The 20917-nt window shown below is 53.3% G+C and overlaps 1 pseudogene; it reads left to right on the top strand.

The window, feature by feature from the left end:
- Positions 1-12427: 12427 nt before the first annotated feature.
- LOC117284133 lies at positions 12428-13370 on the top strand (annotated as a pseudogene).
- Positions 13371-20917: the final 7547 nt, after the last annotated feature.

A 20917-nucleotide genomic window follows, 5' to 3' on the forward strand; every position in this document is an offset into this window, starting at 1 on the left:
TGTTTTTTGAGACAGGGTCTCACTATGTAGTGAGACTGACCTGGAACTCACTATGTAGCCCAGGCTGGTCTCGAACTCCTAGAGATCCTCCTGCCTCAGCCTCCCAAGTGCTGGGATTACAGGTGTGTGCCACGACGCCTGGCTTAAAGGAGCTTTAGATCTGAGAATGTAGCTCAGCGGTGCCATCACCTGCCTCCCAAGCGCAAGGTCCTGAGTTCGATCTCTGATACAAAATTAAAAAAAAAAAAAAAAAAGAGAGAGATCTGAGAAGCAGACAATTCACCCATGCATCACAGGAGGACACCCCAACAGGAGACAAAAGGAAACCCTAAAAACCAAACAGGCCTCAAAAAGTTAAATGCAGAAGCCAGGTGCAGTATCACACATACTAGTAATCTGAGCACCCTTGCTGAGGCAGGATTGCAAGTTTGAGCCCAGCCTGGGAAACTTACTGAGACACTGCTTCAATAAATAAATGAATAAATAAATAAGGCCCCGGGTTCAATCCTCAGCACTGCCCAAAAGAGGTTAAACACAGAATTGCCACAGGGCCCAGCAACACCCCCACCGATACGTGTCCACCTGAAACCTGTAAGGAAAAGGAAATGCGTGTCCACCTGAAACCTGTAGGTGAACATTCACAGCTGCGGTTCATATCAGCCAACCGCAGAAACGACTCAAGCATCCACCTAGGGACGAACGGAACAAGTTCAGCCACACACAGAGCACCCTTAGCCACAGAAAGGAGCGCTGACACCTGCGGCTCGCGACTCAAATGGAGAATGTAGTGGCAGACGCGGAGGTGAGCACCGTGTGACTCCTCTAACGTAAGGCATCCGAGGCACACAAATCCACAGGCAGACATACGGAGACGGTTACGGGGGCTGGAGGCTTCTGGGGGTGCTTGCTGTGGGAATGGGGTTCTCTTCTGAGCGACGGACCCGGGGACGGCACAGAGCCACGAGTGCACGGGGTCACTCGCTGCAGAACTGTTGGTCCTATGTAAGCTTCAGCTCATAGATAAGCTAAAGAAAGAGGGGGCGGCTCTGCAGAGCTGGGCAGGAAGTCTCCCGGGCCTGTGCCGAGAAGCATCCCCCGCCGAGATCAATGGAAGGGACGGAGAGGTCCGGCTGATGCCCGCAGAGCCTCCTGTGCCTGTTTCATCTGCTTTCATCTTGGTCCTCACATCCTCTCCCGCCCGGCCCTGTGCCTGTGCCCGCCTTTGATTTCTCTGCCGGGTCCTGAGAGCCCCTCCCCACTGACAGCGCCAGGGGATGCGTACTGCTGTTTAACCCCAAGAAACTGTCTCACATGGACCCCTCGGGCTTGCTCCCCGTGATCTCTCTCAACCAGTGTCCCCAGGACCTGACCTGAGTTCACGGGAAGGCTCCTGCGAGGGCTCGTTGGGAGCTTGGACCTCCATTGCATGGGACAGAAAGATCTGTAGACGGCTCAGCATGTGAGTGAAAGGTAGCGAGTAAAGTACAGTGTCACTCCACGTCCTCTGTGGCCACTGACAGCCAGGTGTTTGTCACCACTCGGTGCCTCGTCTTCCTCCCCCAGGATGCTACTCACAGAATCCCACGCACACACCACTCTGGGAACCAGGAGATAATCGCTGAGATTAGAGGGGCTCGCTGAAAAGACAAGGGCCGAGTCAGCCCAACCCCTGCCTTCCACTCCCGGCCCAGAAAAGGACCAGCATTCTGTGCACCAAAGCCCAGGCATTCAAGCCCAGGCTCCCATGGGCCTTCGGCTGAGCACATAACTCAGTTGCTCCCAAAAGGTGGAGCACCCAGGGTCCCCTGAGAGGAGTGGACAAGCGGCATGGCCCGTGCACAGAGAGACCGCTCCACCACAAAAGAGAACCAGCCTTCCAGGACCTCACAAACTGACACAGTGGAGCTGGCAAGACAACCAAACAGTGGCCACGTGTGCGGCCCAGAAGCAGAGCCCCAGGTGCTGGCCAGAAGGGACCGGCCGACCTGAGAGACTTCCTCTAGGTGACTAGATGCTTTAGAACGAATCAGAGATGGGGCTGCACAACTTATGAAATAAATGTACCAAAGCTATCTCACATGATGTGAATGCCATCTTGTTTAAAACAAAAATAGAAAAAGGAAAGAGGAAAAGCAAATCCATTCTGAGTCATTGACAAGTCCAGCACGGCAGGCGGGAGCTTCGGTGGGTATCAGATGTCACCCGAGGTCTTGGCACGGGCAAGGCTCTGCAGGCAAAGGTGGGCCCTGTCCCCACCGCTGTGACGGTCCTCCCACCCTATCCGCCACTCCCCCCACGCCCAGTGTCCGGCGAGGCACCCACGGCCACCACAAGGCACCTGGCTACTCCTGGGCCTGAGACACCTTCTAGGTTCCGCCTCCCAGGGCCTCGTAGGATGTTCCCTCCGGACACAAGGGGGAATGAGGGGCACAAGAGCTACCCCGTGACATCTGTGGGATGAGAGGGAGGCACGTTCGTGAGCACACATATGATGTGTGTGTGTGTGTATGTACACATATACTGGACACATGCTATCACATCTGTGCAACACATGACATGTGCAGGTTCCAGAGCTTGACCTGGGCTTCACTGGGCCAGCAGCTTCCGGTCCTGTGCCTCAGTATTTTATTTGACTTGGAACCTCCACCTCAAGGCTCAGAAGACCTGCAGGACCAGCTGCCCGGATGGGTCTCCAGCTGAGATTGTGGACGTGAGGGAGACCAGGCCCTGCCCTGTGGCCCTGACACCTCTGGGAACTGGGGACATTTGTGAGCAACAGGGGCAACAGACAGGTCCACAAAGAGCCCACCACAGAGGCCTGCAATGTGCTGCCCATGGCAGGAAGGAAGGGGCCAGGAGGAAGTCACAGAAAGAGGAATACTCTGCTGGGCGTGGTGGGGCATGCCTGTAATCCCAGCACTCGGGAGGCTGAGGCAGGAGGGTCGCTGTGAGTTCGAGACCAGCCTGGGCCACACAGTGAGTTCCAGGTCAGTCTCACCTACATAGTGAGACCCTGTCTCAAAAAACAAAAAACCAAAAAGAAGAATACTCAGACTGAGGGTGCCCAGATGGGACAGAACTTAGCAAGCCCTGGGCATGAGATTCATACTGTTCGCCTATAGGAACAGGCCAGGCCTTCAAAACCACACCACATACCCCACGCCATCCCCTCTGGATGGGCAATCGCTCCCTCAGACCACATCCCCTAACCTGGTGCAGTTTGAAATGGGCATTGCATCTTTTAATTAAAAAGTCAGATATTGCCAGGCGTGGTGGTGCCTGCTTGCAATCCCAGCACTCAGGAGGCTGAGGCAGGAGAGTTGCTGTGAGTTCAAGGCCAGCCTAGACCATATAGGAAGATTATGTCTCAAAAAAAAAGAAAGAAAAAGAAAAAAGTCAGACATTCCCCACCTTATCAGCCTGAAACCTGCAGGTGGCTGGCCTCACAGAACATGCACAGCCCCAGTTTGGGGAACATCTGCAGCACACATGGGGCCCCCACCCTGGCTGGATTCACTGCATGTGCTCGTGTGCATGTGCATGTGTATCTGAAGAGGCGGCTCTGGCCCAGCTCTGCCCACAGCACACACGAGCTACAGAAGTGTGTGCAGGTGCTGAGCAGCCAGATTCAGAAAGTAAAGCGAATCGGGTTAAGGTGGACACGACTATACTCACTTCAACCAGTGTATGTCAACTATGAACATTTCACACGCAATCAACCTGACAGGTTACGCAATCACTGTCTTCATTACTCCTGCGTGGTCTTCACATCTAGCGTGCAGCCCTCATTCAGGGCACCTGGGTCAGACACCCTAACTCCAGGCCCAGCAGCCACCTGTGGCCAGCAGCACAGTGGCGAGCAGTAGCTCCGATCACAGCTAACCTTAGTATCTGTGGCTCTCTTATATCGGGGCCTCCCTTTGCTGGCTCCAAAGGGCAGTGCCCCATCTACTCACCTCACGCAGCCCAGGAGCCACAGGCAACCTCTGCAGAGTATGGATGGAGGATGAGGACAAGTGACAACCAGGCAGCGGGACGGACCAGGGCCCAGCCTAGCTCTGAGGGCAGGATGGAGGAGCAGGGCCTCAGTCTGCACCCAAGAGCAGAGGGGTCCCTCCTGGCCACTGTCGTCTTCACCAATGCCCCTCCAATCCATGGTCCTAAAAACAATGCAGAGGATTTTGGCAGTCATCTTCAAACAGCATCAAAGAACTAATGAAAGGGCAGGGGATTTATCTCAGTGGTTCCGCCGCCTGCCTGGCAAGCGTAAGGACCCGAGTTCAATCCCCGGTACCAAAAATAAAAATAAAAACTAATAAAAGCATCCATGACTCTTTCCAACTGCCAAGACGCACACTTCTGGACAACAGTAAAAGCTTGGGGTAGGACGAAACAGTTCATGGGTGCTGTTTCTTAGAATCTGCAGTCTGGAGACCAGCACCCCACGGAAGCACGTTTCCAAACCTGTTCCTTAATGCCAGTCTTCCCCAGGGAACGGCCACACACAGGAGAACGTGCCAGGGCCCTTTGCTGCCACCCAGCCACTCCCCCCACCCCTGTGACACCATCTCCCAATCCAACATGAAGCAAGAAACAGGAAAGGCTGCCTAAAAATCTGCTCGAGGCCCCATGAATAAATCCGCATGAAATTTTTAATTTACGGAAATCAACACTCTCACATTCACACCAACATCCAATAACCGGGACCCGTGGAGGCCACTCATTCCTGCAAGTGATGACTGTCCGTGCAGGGTGCAGAGTGACCCACCTCGTCCTACACAGACACAGTCGGGAGTCAAATCATTACTACCAGATCCTTTCACTGGATGCGGAACAGTTTGGCCACATCAGTGAGAGAGAGAGAGCTCAGAAAGGGAAAGGAGACACAAGTGAACAATTAATTCCTCGTGTGCAACAAAAACTTCACCAGCTCACAGCCATAAAACTCAAAGGAGTTTTACTGAAGAAAAGCCACAGATCTCACTCGTGGTGGCTCACACCTGTAATTCCAGAACTCTGGGAGGTTGAGGCAGGAGAGTCACAAGTTCAAACCCAGCCTGGGCAATTCAGCAACTTAGCAAGACCCTGTCTCAAAAACTTTTTTAAGCACAGACAAGGGGAAAAAAAATGAGAACCAAGACCTGTCATGTAAAGGTACAAGATCCCAATAATGAATGTAATTGTACTGTATACTTAAAATGTACCAATAAACTCAATAAAAGAAAAAAAAACTTTCAAAAAACATTTTTAAAAGGTCTGAGGATGTAGCTCATTGTGAAGGCCCTGGGTTCAAAAAAGAAACGAGAAATCTTAAAGGCCCCACAGAGAGGGGCTAAAACCCCCCCAGAATCAAAGCTGAAGGGAGAGCAAATTCACACAAAATAAAAGCAAAAACGTGCATAGTATGGGATTGTTTTTAACGACTCAATATTCTTGGAACCTGTTCACAAGAGCCCAGGGAAAAGAGGTTTGAGAAGAGAGCAGAGGGGCGAGGTGGGGCAGGGACAAAAGGAGGCATCTAATTTTATCTGGCTTCTTTCCAACAATAAAATTGAATCCATCATCTTCTCCAAGTGAAAGCGCCTAATGAAAATGTAGAGAGTGTGACTGAATTCAGAATCCCCCAAGGATTCGAGGAAGATGTCGACCAGCAACGCAAAACTCACTCCAGCCCCACCTGGTGGAGCGAGCGGGCTCGCTCCGGCCACGGGTGAAACTGTCCCCAGAGGGAGGCCCAGACTGGGCTGGGGCGGTGCCCGGGCCTCGGAGCCGAGGGAGCGGAGCCCAGGAGAGGCTCAGGTCGGGGCCCGAGCAGGGCATGAGAGGTGCTGCCCCCGCCCCACCCACCACACACAGACACGCACTCATCCGATGCGGGCAGAAGGGAAGACGGCTGCTCCTGCAGGCCCAGTGACACAGAGCTCCCCGATAGTTCAAACTGAAGACTGGTCGTCGGGGATTTAGCTCAGTGGTACCTCACCTGCCTCACAAGGGCAAGGGCCCGAGTTCAGGCCCTGGCATCAAAGAAAAGAAAAGAAACTCAGAGACTCGTACACCTAACTGAAGGACGTAAGAGAGTGAAGAGAAAAGGCTTCTGGGCAGAGCAGAGAGGTCTTCAGGAGGAGGACGACGGAGAGGTGAGGAACGCCAACAGGACACGGGGGGGTTATGCTGCTCGTTCTGCCTCGTCCAGGCCAGAAACTTCCCAGGAGAAGCGACTGGGCGAGGCTTCATTCACATGCTCCTTTGAGGGGCAGATGCCCCAAGATGGAGGGCGGCAGGTTCACAGATGGCGCTGCTCCTGGTCAGCCAGGGACAGGCCGAGTTTCTCCTGCTGCTGTGGATTCACAATCACCTTCAGTTCAAAGTCGACCTCATGCCCACCCGGCAGGTCCTGGATGGCTCATCTGTCCCTTGAGGCCCTAGAGCAGGACACAGGGCCCAACCACCTGGTGCCACGGCCCTATCTTCCTGGGCCTGCGGGAGGTGCTGCTCACAGACCTAGACCTGCCTCTCCCCAAGACCCACTCCCCCCCGATCCCAAGGGAGGAGGTTAAACACATCCCACGAGGAGGAGGCACCAGGAGGGACTATGTGGTGTACAGAGGGGAGCACGCCGGTCAGCACTCCAGGAAGCACTTCCACTGCCGAGGACAATGAGGGCCGGATAGGCACAGCCTGTGAGCCAAGCCGGGGCCCTACGACATGGCTGAAAGTCACAGAGCACCCTCAGACTGAAGACCTCCAGCTGGCTGTGACACGACCACCCTGAATGGCTTGGAAAAGTGTTTGGCCTACGCTTGCTGTCCCATCCTCCACCTCCAAATCGAGGGCATCTGACAACTTACTGAGAATAAGAACATGTCGGAGTCAGAGTCCCTTCCACTTGGAATAGAAGGGATAAGTTCCCTTCCTACTCTCTAAATGGCAGACACAGAAGACCTGCGCTTGGATATTTATGGGCCCAAAAATTTTATCACGTTAACATGCCCGGGTACCAAGCTGGCAGTTAAGCCCCACTGCCATTCAACAGTCAGCTCTGAGCTCCATTTTGTTCTTTAAACTCATATATAATTTGTTTGTTTTGGTACCGGGGATCGAACTCAGGACCTTGCGTTTGTGAGGCAGGCGGTGGAACGACCGAGCTAAATCCCCGGGCAACTTGTTTCTAAGTGGGAGCCACCAGGCTATTTCTTTTTATATCTATTCTCTGACTTAAGGGACATGACTGTAAGGCCATGAAATGGAAGCTTATTACGTTGCATGTATTCCATACTCGGTCAGGTGATGGGACGGATGAGAGTCTGGCGCCCTTGGGGATCTGCTAGCGCCAAGACAGTGAGGCCCTGCACCGTGACCGCTGTCACCCCCACTGCCACCACCACCACCATCTTCACCATGAGTGCTACCAATATCACCAACAGGACCTTCACGGCGATAGCACCATCGCCACCGTCTTCACCACTGTCCTCTCAGCCACGTCACCAGTGTCATCACTGGCTCACCGTACATGGCCCTGATTTATCTAATCGTCACACCTTGTGAAGTGAGGGAAACAGGGCATCAAGAGTTCAAGGTGCACAGCAAGGAGGTGACATCAGAGCACAAACCCGGGCGCTCTGGTTCCAAACCCAGCCCCGTCTCTCTAACCCAGGCAGTACACCCAGATCCGCGGCACAACGGGTGCTAATGCAGTCAGCAGGGGCACCTGGTTTTACCACTGCTCCTCACCCAGAGGTCTGAGCTCCAGCAGAGAGGCAGGCAGCCTGCGTTGTGCACTGCAGAAGCCCTGGGGCCCCTGCTGGGGGAGAACAGGTGACAGTGTCAGTACGGGAAGATCCGGCCGTTCATCCCAACTGAAGGGATCCAGATGAGCCGCCTCAACATTTGGTTTGCTTTTCGGGAGACAAACCGCGGAAGTTCAATTCCCGGGGAGCAGGACTGCCTCGTTCCTGCTCTAAATGCTGGAGGAAACCCTGCTGGGAGGCCGCAGGGTCAGACCGCAGACAGACTGGGGTCTGCAGGAAGTGGAGACCACAGAAGAAAATACCAGAGACACAGCAAGAAAGAAACACTGCAGCCAGGTCCTATCCCTGCCCCAGGGGCTGCTAGGGCTGTAGTTCCCACGGACAAGGACCATACAACCGTCTGCCAACACGCGTCCAAGGGATGACAGAGACAGAGGACAATCGAGGGTGTCTACTGAAAGGCAGAGGACACCACTGTCACTAAGGACTTGTCAGTGGAGAAAGGAACCAAAAACACTTTTTCTAGGGAGGAAACAGCTCTTCGTGAGAGCTGGTAGAGGGCTCTGGTCCCCCGCTTCTGTTGCCTCAACCTCCTGGTCTGGCCCAACCTTCCAACCCACACACATCTATCCGCCCATCATGCACATCTGCCCCTTACCCCTGCAGGAGCCGGCCACACACCACCAGCCACCCCACCAGCATCCTACTTGGTTCCCTGTGGCTTTGAGCCTTTAGCAGCCAAACCTGGGTCTTCAAAGGCCCTCTGGAGCCCAAGGGCCAAAGCAGGAACTAAGCAGAACAGAGACCTTAAGAGAGATCAGGGGGCTTCTAAGAGGTGGCTAACTGCATGTCCCCATTGGCCACCTGAGGACAGTCACCCTGGGCCTAGGCAGGCAGGGCTTCCCCTGCATCGTGACCAGGAGGACCCCAAACCAGGACATAGTCAGCTACGGAGCCCAAACAGCTCCTTGCCAGAGCAGAAACTGCTCCCCCACTTTGAGGCCCCAGGCCAGGAGCCCGAAAGCCACTCACCCTCATGCCCAGTACTCTGACCCCCGACCCTGACACCCACCTGAAGACCAGCCTCCAGAGCCCTGGGATGCAGCCACGGCTCAAGTTCGTGGACAGGACAGAGCTTCAGTGAGTGCCACAAGAGAGCAGCACTTTGGCTCTGACCTGTCAGCCTCGCTCTCTCTGGTCTCCACGCAGCAAACCTGGGCAGAGACAGTGCAGAGATGACCAGCAAGACTTAAGAGTGAGGACCTCCAAACTGCTCCTGCATCGGGAGGGCATCAAAGCTGAAAACCATAAACCACCTGGGGAACAGTGAAAAGAAGAGGAACTTATGCGGCAGGGCAGGAGCAGAGGATACTAAGAGTTGGGAAATGAGAGGGCTCAGGTTTACTGTGGGAAATTAGGAAGTCAGTGAGGGAACCCAAGGAATGGCAGGGGGCTGTCACCATAGTCTCCACACTACTAAATTTACACATTTGAAAGCACAAAACTACAGGAAACAATTCAGATTTCGAGGGCTCTGGAAATAAAAATCAGTGTACACATTTAAGCTTACTAATAGCTAATGAGAAAATATACACAATTACCAGCTGGGCATGTGAGCACACACCTATAATCCCAGCACCTGGGAAGCTGAGGCAGGAAGATCGCTATGGATTTGAGGCCAGGCTGGACGACACTGTGAGTTCAAGACCAGGCTGAACTACACAGTGAGATCCTGTCTCAAAACAACAACAAAAAAAAGACCTGCCAACACCACCTCTCTCATACCATCCACTGAGACATGCATGTGTGGTACTAGTTAACCCAGGGCCTTGCACATGCTAAGCAAGTACCCTACCGCCAAGCTGCACCTTCAGCCACTAGGAACCTATATTTTAAGAAAATCTGCAAGCCAGGTGTAGTGACACACCCCTGTAATCACAGCTATTCAGGAAGCCGAAGCAGAAGGATCATGAGTTCAAGGTTAACATAGCAAGGTTTACCTCAAAATAAAATTTTACATGGAAAGGGGTGCTGGGGATGTAGCTCACTGGTAGAGTGCCCCTGAATTCAATCCCTAGTGCCACACACAAAAAAAGTATTCTCCTTCCCATGCATAATAGAATAAAGAGATAACCCACATACTCAGGAACTCAAAAACTTTTAAAGTGTGAAGCTGGGTATGGTGGTGCATGCCTGTAATCCCAGCACTTGGGAGGCTGAGGCAGGAGGATCACTGCAAGTTCGAGACCAGCCTGGGCTACCTATTGAGTTCAGGGCCAGTCTGAACAACAAAGGGAGACCTTGCCTTGAAAAAAAAAAAAAAACCTTAAAAAAATTTTTTAAAGTGCGAAGAGGTCCTGAGACCAGAGTTTGATACCCTGGGCCCACCAATCCTTCTGGAAGAGAAGCAAGGATTGTCAGGGCATGCAGCTCCACCTAGTGGCTATGATGAGAGCAACAGGATATGAGCTCCCGGATCACAGAGACCTAGCCCCAGATTACACGGCTAGGATGGAGCCTAGACCTGAGGTGTCCCTGGGCACCCTAGCCCCTGGGGCTGGCCATCCTGAGTGTTCACTGTTGTGCAGCCTACTCACCTCCCCTAGCTGGCCACCTGCAGCAGCCTTCATGGGAACCACAGGTGACTCCAGGCTGCCCAGGGCCCTGGGGACAGAACTGCCCTTATGAGAGCCACCGTCTCTCTGGGAGGGAACTTGGGTACTTTTCTTCTGCTTGTGGAGTGGTTCCCACCTTGGAGACTTGCAGACACTGCCTCTGTAGGACTTGCTCTTCCTCCTTGGTGGGTCCCCCATGGGCCTAGGTGAGTTTGGGCCTGCTTACCCTGCCCCGGCGTCCACCAGGCTCTCCCTGCTCAGCTCGATCCCACACTTCTCTTCAGACATTATTACCCCTGCTGCCCCTTCCTACCACCTCGTCTTCTCCACGGGCTGGCTCCTCAGGTCCAGCTTCACTTGGCTCATCCACCCCTCCTTTACCCATCAGTGGACTTTTTGCTTCCATGATGGCGTTTCTCGTGTTAAGATGGCGCCTCGTTCCTTTTGCGTACATCCTTGTTCGAATTTCTCTTTGCTCATATTCGTCTCTTTGAGAACTTAAATCTGCCCGGTTTAAGATTCTCTTCGCTTTCCAGGCCAGTTCCTTGGCTGGCAACTCCCCACGCAGGGGTCTGTGGGTGTCCTCTGTGTGACTGCTTCCAGGTCGGGATGTGCTTGATCACTCTCTCCTGCGCTGGCCCTGGAAGACTTTTAAGGATCATTGATGACTAAACCCAAGGCGTGCACTGGGTCTGAAACAGGTCTTCAAACCTAGGAGCGGTGAAGCTGTCGGTCCGGCTGGTGGCCGTCTGCCTGCCCCTGTAACAGAGGGCCTGGTTTCTCTTTCTCCTGCTTCCAGGCACAGAGACTCTCAGAGGCTTTTCCACAACACTGTTCACTGCAGAGGGTCCAGGCTACAGCATTTGCAGCATCCCCAGGGATAATCTTTTTTTTTTTTTTTTTGGTACCAGGGATCGAACTCTGGCCCTTGCACTTGCAGGCGGGTGACAGAACCACTGAGCCAAATCCCCTGCCCCCGGGGATGACCTTGACAGCACCCGATGGCAATTAACACAAGCTCTGCTCCCTGCCAGCCAGTGAATCTATCAGCCTGTGCGTAGGGCTTGGAAGATGCCTAACCCAACACCCTGTGGCCTTAGTCATGGGAGCACGTGGTGCCTTCTCTTCTCATCTTTGAATCTTAAATATAATTCCTGAGCAACAGAAAAATTCCATTCAGAATTCTATGACCCCTGGCCTAACCAATATTTTCCATTTGAGTTCACCCATAGCCAAGCATTCCGTGTGCATTGATGTTGCTGTTTTTAATGGTGTTTGCCTTGAAAACACCATGCAAGCTCTCCACACAGCATTTTGGCCAGGCCCCCAGATAGCCCCAGGTAGGAATGCTCTCCCCAACCGCAGCTGAGCAGGTGGAAGTTCAGAGGGATGGACCTCGTCATCCAGCCCGCAAGTGCAGGGTCATCCTGGAGCCCGCAGCCATGTGAGAGTAATGTCCGCCCCACATGCTGTGCTGCCTCCCAACTAATGGCAGTGACCTGCCAGCCCTGGTCCACAGGCAAGTGCTCCTGAGAACTAGGTTTCCCTTTCCAGAAGGCCACATGGTCTCAATGCAGGAGATTCACTGTGGGCAGCCAGCAGCCCAGCAACAGCCCAGGCACCCTCTACCTCACTCCAGAGACCTGAATGCCCTGGAAGGTACAAGGGAAAACTCTCCATGAAACTGAGACTGAGTGCCCAAACCCAGAGGCTCCAAGCTGAGGGTGGAGGGCTCCTAATAATTTGTTTGGCTTAAATTTCCTGGGAAATCCTGACGTGGCCAGTGCGGTGATGCTCCTGGTCCATGGTACACTTGCTCTATTGACTTCACTTTCCAAGTCCTCCAAGCCTATCCCAGCTACTCCCTAACAGTGCCCCATCCAGGCCTCTGCAAATTCCACCGGATGACCACCACAGCTATCCTCAGGAAACAAGGTGGTCCACCCTGGAGCACACAGCGTCAAACAACAAAATCACAGCATATTTTAGTTCAAAGATCTTAACTGGCATTTATTTTTAATTCTAGAATTGGGAGCAGCGTATCCAGAAGTCCTAAGGACCCGACTCTTGCTTCAACAGTGTTTGGTCATAACAGACCTGAGGATTTCCTCTTTCACCTTTCCTTTCCTGTCTGATCTCCTTTCCAACCACGACCTCCAGGACCATCTTCTCACCTGCACTCTGCCTCCAGGACCATAACACCATTCTTCTGTGGGTAGCTCCTTATTACTGACCAACCATGACCTCTGAGATTTGTCTGAATTATTCCACTAAGGCAGAGATGGCGAGGAACCACCTCAGCGATTTGCATCTGTGGACCTCCTACACCTACCTCTACCATTTTTCACATGCAAAGTGCAGCTCTGAAGGGCACGGGCCACTTCTGCAGGTTGGCCAAGAAGTGTAAAGGCACTGAGGGTCCCCTGAAGATGCAAAACCAGCACAGCAGCCATGCTCTTACATGACACGCAGAAACCTTGTGATGATGAATGGGGTAAAACCCTGGGTGCCATAGAAGCCACCCTGGCCTTGAACAAGAACCTAAATCAAGCTCTTTTGGATCTTCGTGCCTTGTGTTCTGCCAAGACAGACGCCCCCCCCTCTTTTTTTTTTTTTTTTGGTACCAGGGATCAAACTCGGATCCTTGTTCTTACAAGGCAGGCAGCAGAACCACTGAGCTAAGTCCCCAGCCCAGACCCCTATTTCTGTGATTTGCTGAAGAACCACTTTCTAAAGGAGGAGAATCCAGGTATGGTGGTGCACACCTGTAATCCCAGCACTCGGGAGGCTGAGGCAGCAGGATCACTGTGAGTTTGAGACCAGCCTGGGGTACCTAGTGAGTTCCAGGTCAGTCTCAACTACATAGTGAGACCCTGTCTCAAGAAGCCAAAAACATAATAATAATAAAGGAGAAGCTCATCAAGAAGATTAGTGACCACCTCACTAACCTTTGCAGGCTGGAGTGGGCAAGTATCTCTTTGAAAGGTTCACCCTCAGGCAGGACTAGGAGGCCTTGAAGCCCAGCAGCCTTTAAGGAGCTCCTTTACATCACTTGGCTCCAGGGCTTTGACCCGACTTTCTCCCTCCAGCCATTAGGCAGCTTTTTAATCTCTCCGAGGGCTCCCCTCCAGCTTTTTGCAGGAAAAAAAAAAATCAAGCAACTTTATTTCATAAAATAGAATGTTTCAATGAGCTGAATAGAGGAAACTGGTTCTACATACAGAAAAGAGCCAAGGAAAGCAGAAACAAATAACCGAAAACAAATTAGGCATTGCAAAGTCTCTCCTAATGTTAAACACAGATCAGGAACGACCTTTATCTTAGAGCAGGCTCCTGCAGAACAGACTAAAACCAAAACAGTCACTCACTGAAGTGACTCTGAAACTCACTGAAACTGACACCACCTAGCATGGGTTCTTAGCTATCAGTAAGACAGAAATCAGATGTAGGCTTGTTCTTGATCCTGCTATGACTGCCACCATCATCTACCCTCTTCTTCAGAACTCCCTAAAGATAAGGTTTACCAAGATTTTAACAACTGGCCGGGGGTTCTCGCTCAATTTATATAGAAATCGTGAATTGGCTCTTCCAGTGTTAACAGCCCTGTGCTTTGTGTGCCAGTAGCTATCAGCTCTTTTAGTATTAGCTGCTTTCCTTGCCACTTATAGCCAACAGCCACCAGCCCCAGGAGATGATGGCGCCTAGATATTTTTTGTTGTCACTCTCCACCTGCCAACTGTCTTCAGTGTTAGCAGCTCCAGCCATTCCACTTTCAGCACTAGCAACTCTTATACCAGCTCTTAATGTATCAGCTCGGCATGCTCTACTCCAGGTAGAAATCATGAATAGGTAGGAAAATATTATCCAGAAAGAGGCTTTATTAGGACTTATGCTGCAGCATAATGACGAACAGCATAGCTGGGCATGGTGGCATACACTTGTTATCCAGCACTCAGGAGGCTAAGGAAGGAGGATCAATGTGAGTTTGAGGCCAGCCTGGGCTACACAGTGAATTTCAGGCCATTCTGGAATATAAAGGAAGGCTCTGTCTCAAAAACAAATGAACAGCACATAGGCTGAATCAGTCCACTAAAGATATGGGAAGGTTGTTACCACAGGAAAGAGGTGTTTGTGCGCCAGCAGTGTCAGACTGCGGTCATGGGTAGGGGAGGGTCCATCCTCCGCCTGAGGATGACTGGCTGCAGGGGGCAGAGTCATCTGGAGAGGCTGCTGGGCACAGTCAACCGGGATAGGTCCACTAAGGAAGGCAGCTACAGCCAGAGAAAGTATCTACCAGAGAAGCCTGTGGTGTTTGATGTAGACAGCCAGCTGTAAGGCTTCTGGGGGCTGAAAGGGGTCGAAAGCCTCCGGCTCTTGTCTCGGCCTCAAGACCCTGTTGCTTATCTGACCACCTAAGGAGAAGCAGCCCAAACAAGCCAGTTTTAGCTGACCTGACAGCTAAGGGATTTGACTATCCTCTCTCTCCTGATCGTGGTCAAGGTCACATGGTCTTTTGGGGAGTAACCCTACAAGTGCCTGATCAGGCAAGCACCTCCTGAAGGTGCCACTATGGCCCCCTAAGAACGGTTTCACAGGGGAAGTACATTCCTACTGACCAGCTGTTCAGAAGCGTCTTTGCTGCCCTGGCCTCCCATCCTCCGGAGTTGGCAAGCCCCAGGACAGCTGGTTCTCTTGGCGGACTTTTGCCCTGAGCTGTGCACAGATGGGCAAGACGTGGGCGGAAATCACACGGGCGACTTCCCAGCATCCACTCTCACAGGCCTGCGCCTTTCCTGATCTTCGCGAAATACTTGACACATGAGATTGCATAAAACTAACGCAAATGCCACTGACTCTTCGACACAGTATGATGTCCAGTAAGAACTGGAGTGCTTACTACTAAGAGGATAGTGACTTTGGGGGGGGGGGTCCATGCCCGAGTCCAATATGGCCGCTCCGCCCACTACCGCGCCCCTGCCCGGCTCCAAGATGGCTGCGTGGCGCGTGACGTCACACAGGCGGACGACTGCGCCGTGCCCTTCCGCTTTTAACATGGAAATGACCTCCCAACGAGGAAGTAAACGATGTCTTCAAGGGGAGAGGATTGGTCTGGTTGTGGATACAGGGTCTGGTCTTCCGGCCGGAAAAAAAAGAGAGACTTCAGGAGCAAGACTCGTGCTTGGTAGTCGAAAAATGTGGGCGGTCGCGCAGTACCCCCAGTTCGCCCGGCCCAAGATTGGCAGCTAGGAGCGACAGAGAATCCCACGCAGGTTAGGCGCCCCCGAGCCGTCCCGGGACCTATCCCTGCGGGCCGGCCGGGTTCCTGCTACGCTGCTCAGTGGAGGCAAAGCAAAGGCGGAGACTGAAGATCTGAATGTATAAGGGAATTCCGCGTCCTTTCCTTAAATTTTAGGCATTCCGAAATTTTCGAGTTGTGCCGTTTGTAAGCCAAGCGGAGGGGAGCACCCGGGGACACGCTCCTGAGTAGGTGCTCTGCAGGCGCCATCCAGGTGCCAAGAGCCCACCCACTGAATTTTGGTGGCAGGACACAGAAACCACTGAGCCTTGGAAGACGCCGGTACCTATGCCGCGGCCTGCATCCCCCGAGAGGGCCCAGGTGGTTCCCGCCCATCCTCACTCTGACTCTCACAGCAGCAAAGCCTGCCTGTCATCCCTACCCGCCACCATTACCATACCACCTCAACACTCCTGGGTGTTCTGGGCGGGTTATAGGATGGTATTCTCCCTCTTGGTGTTCCTGTTAATGTCCCCGGCTATATGGCATCTACGCACAGGTATGACATCTGCCCCTCTCAGGGCTCGGACAGCCAGCAGGTAGAAGTTAGATCTGCCTAAGCCATTCCCTTTGGAGGGTGGCTACACTTCATTAGCTGGCTGATGTCTACAATGAACCGACTCCTGAGCTCTTTCTTTCTGATGGGGTCTATCAACCTGTTTGTACAGTGCAGAGAAACTGGCTGAGTCTCAGTGGGCCCAGTGTGCAGCATGCACCACAGGGAAAGTGTCCCAGGGTTCCTTAGGTGCCGTGGAAGGACCCTCAGAGATAGGCTGGACAAAGTAGGCAGTAACAGGGAATCCTGGGGAACCCTCCCAGGCAAGCTGTTTCTACCAAGGCGGAGAAATGAGGCTGCCCTAGGGTGCCCACAGGCTGAGTTGTGGTCTGGATGGGTGAACCATCTGGTTCCCAAGCAGGGGCACCCTCTCCAGAGGTCAAATCTGGCCTAGAGAACAGCCCTGGCGGCTTTGTACATAAGCACAGTCTATTCCTGCCTCAGCCTCCAGCTGGTCGGCATCACCCTGCTCATTCTCCTTGCTCTTGTGCTGCAGGAACTGAGCCAAGTGGGGAGGGCCCTGCAGGTGAGAAAGTGCATGTACGAGCACGTGTGCTAAGAGATGCTCTCACAGATGGTGTCCCAACCCTCCTGCCTGCACACTGAACTGAGGCTGCTCTAGGCAGGATGTAATTCCCTAGGTCCCAGGCTGTGCAGCACCTGGCAGAGCCCATGTTCTGCAGGAGCTTAAGTTACAAACTACCATCCTGAAAGGGCTCGGCAGGACAGGGAGGGCACTGGAGCCTTGTTCCACTTCCTTTCTGGCCCCCTGTGAACGGGCGTCCACAGCTGTGGCTGGAGTTCAGTCAACAGACTGGCTTCCAGGATGGGCTTGTGCTCAAGCCACCTGGTCCGTCAATCTTGTTAAAGACCTGCCAGTTTTGAGGTCTGGAACCAGCACTCCATCATCCCCACAAGCTTAGCAAAATGTTCGTCTCCAGAGAACAGATTATGGGAGGCAGGGGCAGCCACTGCCCTAAGCGACACTGACCCACTGCTGTGAGGAAGGAGCCAGTGTCTGAGGGCCCACGGGTTGCAGCCACTTGGCGTGGGACTTGTCTTCACAGTTCCCTGTCTCCTGCACCCACATCCAATGGGGACCTTGGCTTTGCAGGGTCCTTGTTAGCTCTGAGGCATCTTTTTTTCGGTAGTCTTCTAGTCAGCAGTATCGTCAGGTGATCGGAATTACCTGCGACAACAAAGTTGTTCCAGATCCACCAAATTAACAGAAGCTGCGCTTCCCCGAGATCTGCAACACGAGAACCTAGGGGCATTTATTGTGAAGCCCCCACTGCCACAGCTGGGTCAGAATATGGCTGTAGTCAAGGTCTACCCACTTGTGATTTCCTAATTTTTGTTCTTTGTAAATCTATTTTTGAAAATCATTTTTTTCTGTTATAGAAGCTTGTCTAGATGTTTTAACTATTTAACTTGGTAAAATACATGGCTTTTATTAAAAGCATTTTCCTATTCCCACATTAGCCTCTGCAGTCAGTGTCATTCCCCCCATACCCCCCTCAGCATGGCCTTGTGCCCAGGACTCCAGGAAGGGCTGCCCAGACCCAAATGCCTCTCTAGTACTGTTCTGCCCTTGGGTTTCAGCCACTTGCTGAGCCCTCCACAGAAGCCCATGACACAGGTTGTCCGGGTTCTTCTCCTTGGTTTGAGCTCAGTATTGCCCATTTTCTCCCTTTGGTTTGGGGTCAGGGTGAGGAACTTGCTCCATCCCCTGCTTGGAACCTCCAAAACGGTGACCCTCTCCAGCCCAACCTGTCAGTCTATCTCTCCTAAAGATCCCAAAACATAGGGAGCAGCAATCCTTCACCCCACCCCAAGGCCGTAATCCCAGGGGACTGAGGCTTCTTTTGGCCTCTGCTCCTGCCAAAGGGGCTGAGGACCCTGCAGATTTGGCCTGAGCCCTAAGGTCAGTGTGGGGCAGCCCTGCGCTTCTCGTCCAGGCTCAGCTGTGCATGGATTCTGTCGCGAGACGCGACGTCAGGATCCTGCCAGCAGGTCCTAAACCTGAAAGGACGTGGACAGAGAGACGAGAGGCACTTTTCTTTTCATGTTCCTTGCTTGCTTTGGTTCAGAACCTCTCCCTTTTATACTCTCCAGCTGCATGGGAGCGAGAGCTGCACGGGAGCGAGAGAGTACCGCCCACACATTCCAGAGGGAAACAATAACAATCATTATGGGTTACATCTTGCTACCAGCTGAACTCGCCCGTGGGCTATGGGCGAGAGCACGTCCGTGCGGGCGAGGTGACTCAAAGTTCAATCATGGCTAGGCCTATGTCAAGGCTCACCATAGATTCGAGTTAATTGAGAGTACCAGGGTCTGAAACATGGGGCACCATCTGTCCAAGGTCTAGGTGTGTCCCAAGTGCGGGGGGGGGTCCCCTCTATAACACCACATGCTGTCCAAGGGGGTCCAGAATGGCCAGTCACCCTGCTCTAGGTCTGGCCCATCAAGCACTCTGCAGCTCAGGGTGGCCATTTCTAGGCTAGCAGAATCCCTGTGTGTGTTCACCTAGTGGCCCAGTTAGTGGCCGGCCCAGTTAGTGGCCTGATTTCATAAAGAGGCTTTTGGGGTGGCTGCTCAGTGTCTATATGGCAGCAGCTCATTAGCAAGAGAAACCAATCATTCTGTCCCCAAAATCTTCTGCCACCAAGAATTGCTGAAGCTAGTCACAGCTATGGCCTACAGCTGAGGGTATAGATTCTGGGGCACCTTGTAACAGCTTGAGGGGGCTGAGCCTAGACACATGGTGGGGGACAAGCCTAGCTTGGGTAGGGAGATGAAAGGGGTTGTAGAGTCCCTGACTTAGCCAGAATGGGGTTTCTGGTTCACAAGAGTAGATGGCATCTTGAGACGCTTCACATGGGAATGGACAGAAGCTACTGACCCTCATGGGTTAGCAGAAGGACTTACTCTGAACCCCAAGGCCTCCAGGACAGCAGGTGTGACCAGGACTGGAAAACCCAAGATGTGGCAGAAGGTGGGACCCAACCCTAATTACCCAAGGGCCTCTCTCTTCTCCAACACCCCCTCTTTTCCTACCTACCTGGCCCTGCTGCATGGCCCCTAAGCACCTGCCAAACCACATGATAATGTTCCTCCTCATTTGGCAGTGGGACCCTCACCCCACCTGCATCTGACCTAAGATCAGCCCAGGATTCACATCCATCTCAGCTTAAATACCCTCAGGTGGCATTTGTGGGTCCAATTGTAAGAAATAATCTGAAAGCCCTAGTACTAGCACACCAAAGCATGTGAGGGTCGCTGCCCACCATCCTCAGTGACCTGTCCCAGGTCTGAGCCCGGAGTGTCCCCAAAGAGCTGGAAAGGCTGCTGCATCCCACTGAATATGAGGCATTCTGGGGTCATCTGAGGTTACCTCAATCTGCTGTCTTGGGATCTGTGGTATGGCCCTGGACCCCAGCCTGCCCCCTACCTCCAAGGAGCCCCGGGTTGGAGTACACCCTCAGCCAGGGGACACAGGAGGGGCCCAGAGAGGGAGGAGTTAAACACAGGCCAGAGAGACATATTCATTACCCACCTTGCCAGAAGGAGCAGCCATCTGCCGAGGACTGGTGCTTTAGGCTTTAAGCTTTAAACTCCCCCACCCCAAAACCCACAAAAACAATCCCTCCACCTAATGTGCCCCAGTTCCCAGGCACCTCCTGGTCCAGCTGTGCACTGATGCCCATCAGAGCCTGGGAAATATAGGTGACCCCGTTTCACGGAATCACAGCAAGGAAGCCTGCTGAATGATTTGAGAGTCCTGGAGCCTGGGCGGATGGGAACTCTTTGCCCACTGAGCACTGTGCAGTCTGGAGGTATCCCAGCCAGGCAGGGGGTTGGTGAGGGAGCCAGGAGGCCCCACATGTACTGCTGCACAAGGGGGCTCAGAATGGCTAGTCCGCAGGCCCTTTCCTGTCCCCAGGCACCTAGTGCGGCTGGCTTTTGTGGGCATCTTTGGGAAGCCTGGGCTTGTTCCTTTAGGGACTGCTGTTGCTGCCTGGGGCCCCCCACCCAGGATGCTGTAGCGTCACCAGGTGGCCCCCAGGGTGCAGCTCCTCCAACAGCACACAGGCACACCAGGGCAGCTGGATGGTGACACTAAGAAATGAGCCTTGGGAAAAAGGACAGCCTCAGGACTTCGGAAATGTCTTGTAAAGTGGAGGGCAGGACAGTTCTCTTATCCTGGACCCATTATGGGGCCTTGGGAAGGGGACTGATAGGCAAAGCAGAGTCACAAAGGGTCTGTGGCTGAGAAAAGAACGCCCATCTCCAGACCACTCGACCTGCTCACATACCAAAAGCAGCAGGTTCTTCCTACTATTGGTGGGCACTCCCCTGGGTAGTGCCTCATTTGGAACCACTGATCAGGAATGAGAGGCCCAGGTCCCAGGACCTCCTTGGTACAAGCCTTTTGATCCATAGATGCTTGTGAGCAGACACAGGGTCACCAGAGACCCGCGTCCCTACTCCTCCCGCCTAGCTAGAGGTATCAAGGGACAAAATTTAGCCATCCAAAGGTCCTGGGTCGCAGCACAAGAAACCCAGGAACTTAACCTATGGGTGACATATGGCCCAGCTGAAGCACCCCCGCCCCAAGGAAGCTGGCCCCTCAGGCTCCCTCCTGGCCGTCTGCCCCACCCACTGGGGAGGTCGAGCCTGGCCCAGCCTGAGGAGGCGG

Source organism: Fukomys damarensis, unplaced genomic scaffold, assembly GCF_012274545.1.
Source record: "Fukomys damarensis isolate Sample0158 unplaced genomic scaffold, DMR_v1.0_HiC HiC_scaffold_34, whole genome shotgun sequence".
NCBI classification, from domain to species: Eukaryota; Metazoa; Chordata; class Mammalia; order Rodentia; family Bathyergidae; genus Fukomys; species Fukomys damarensis.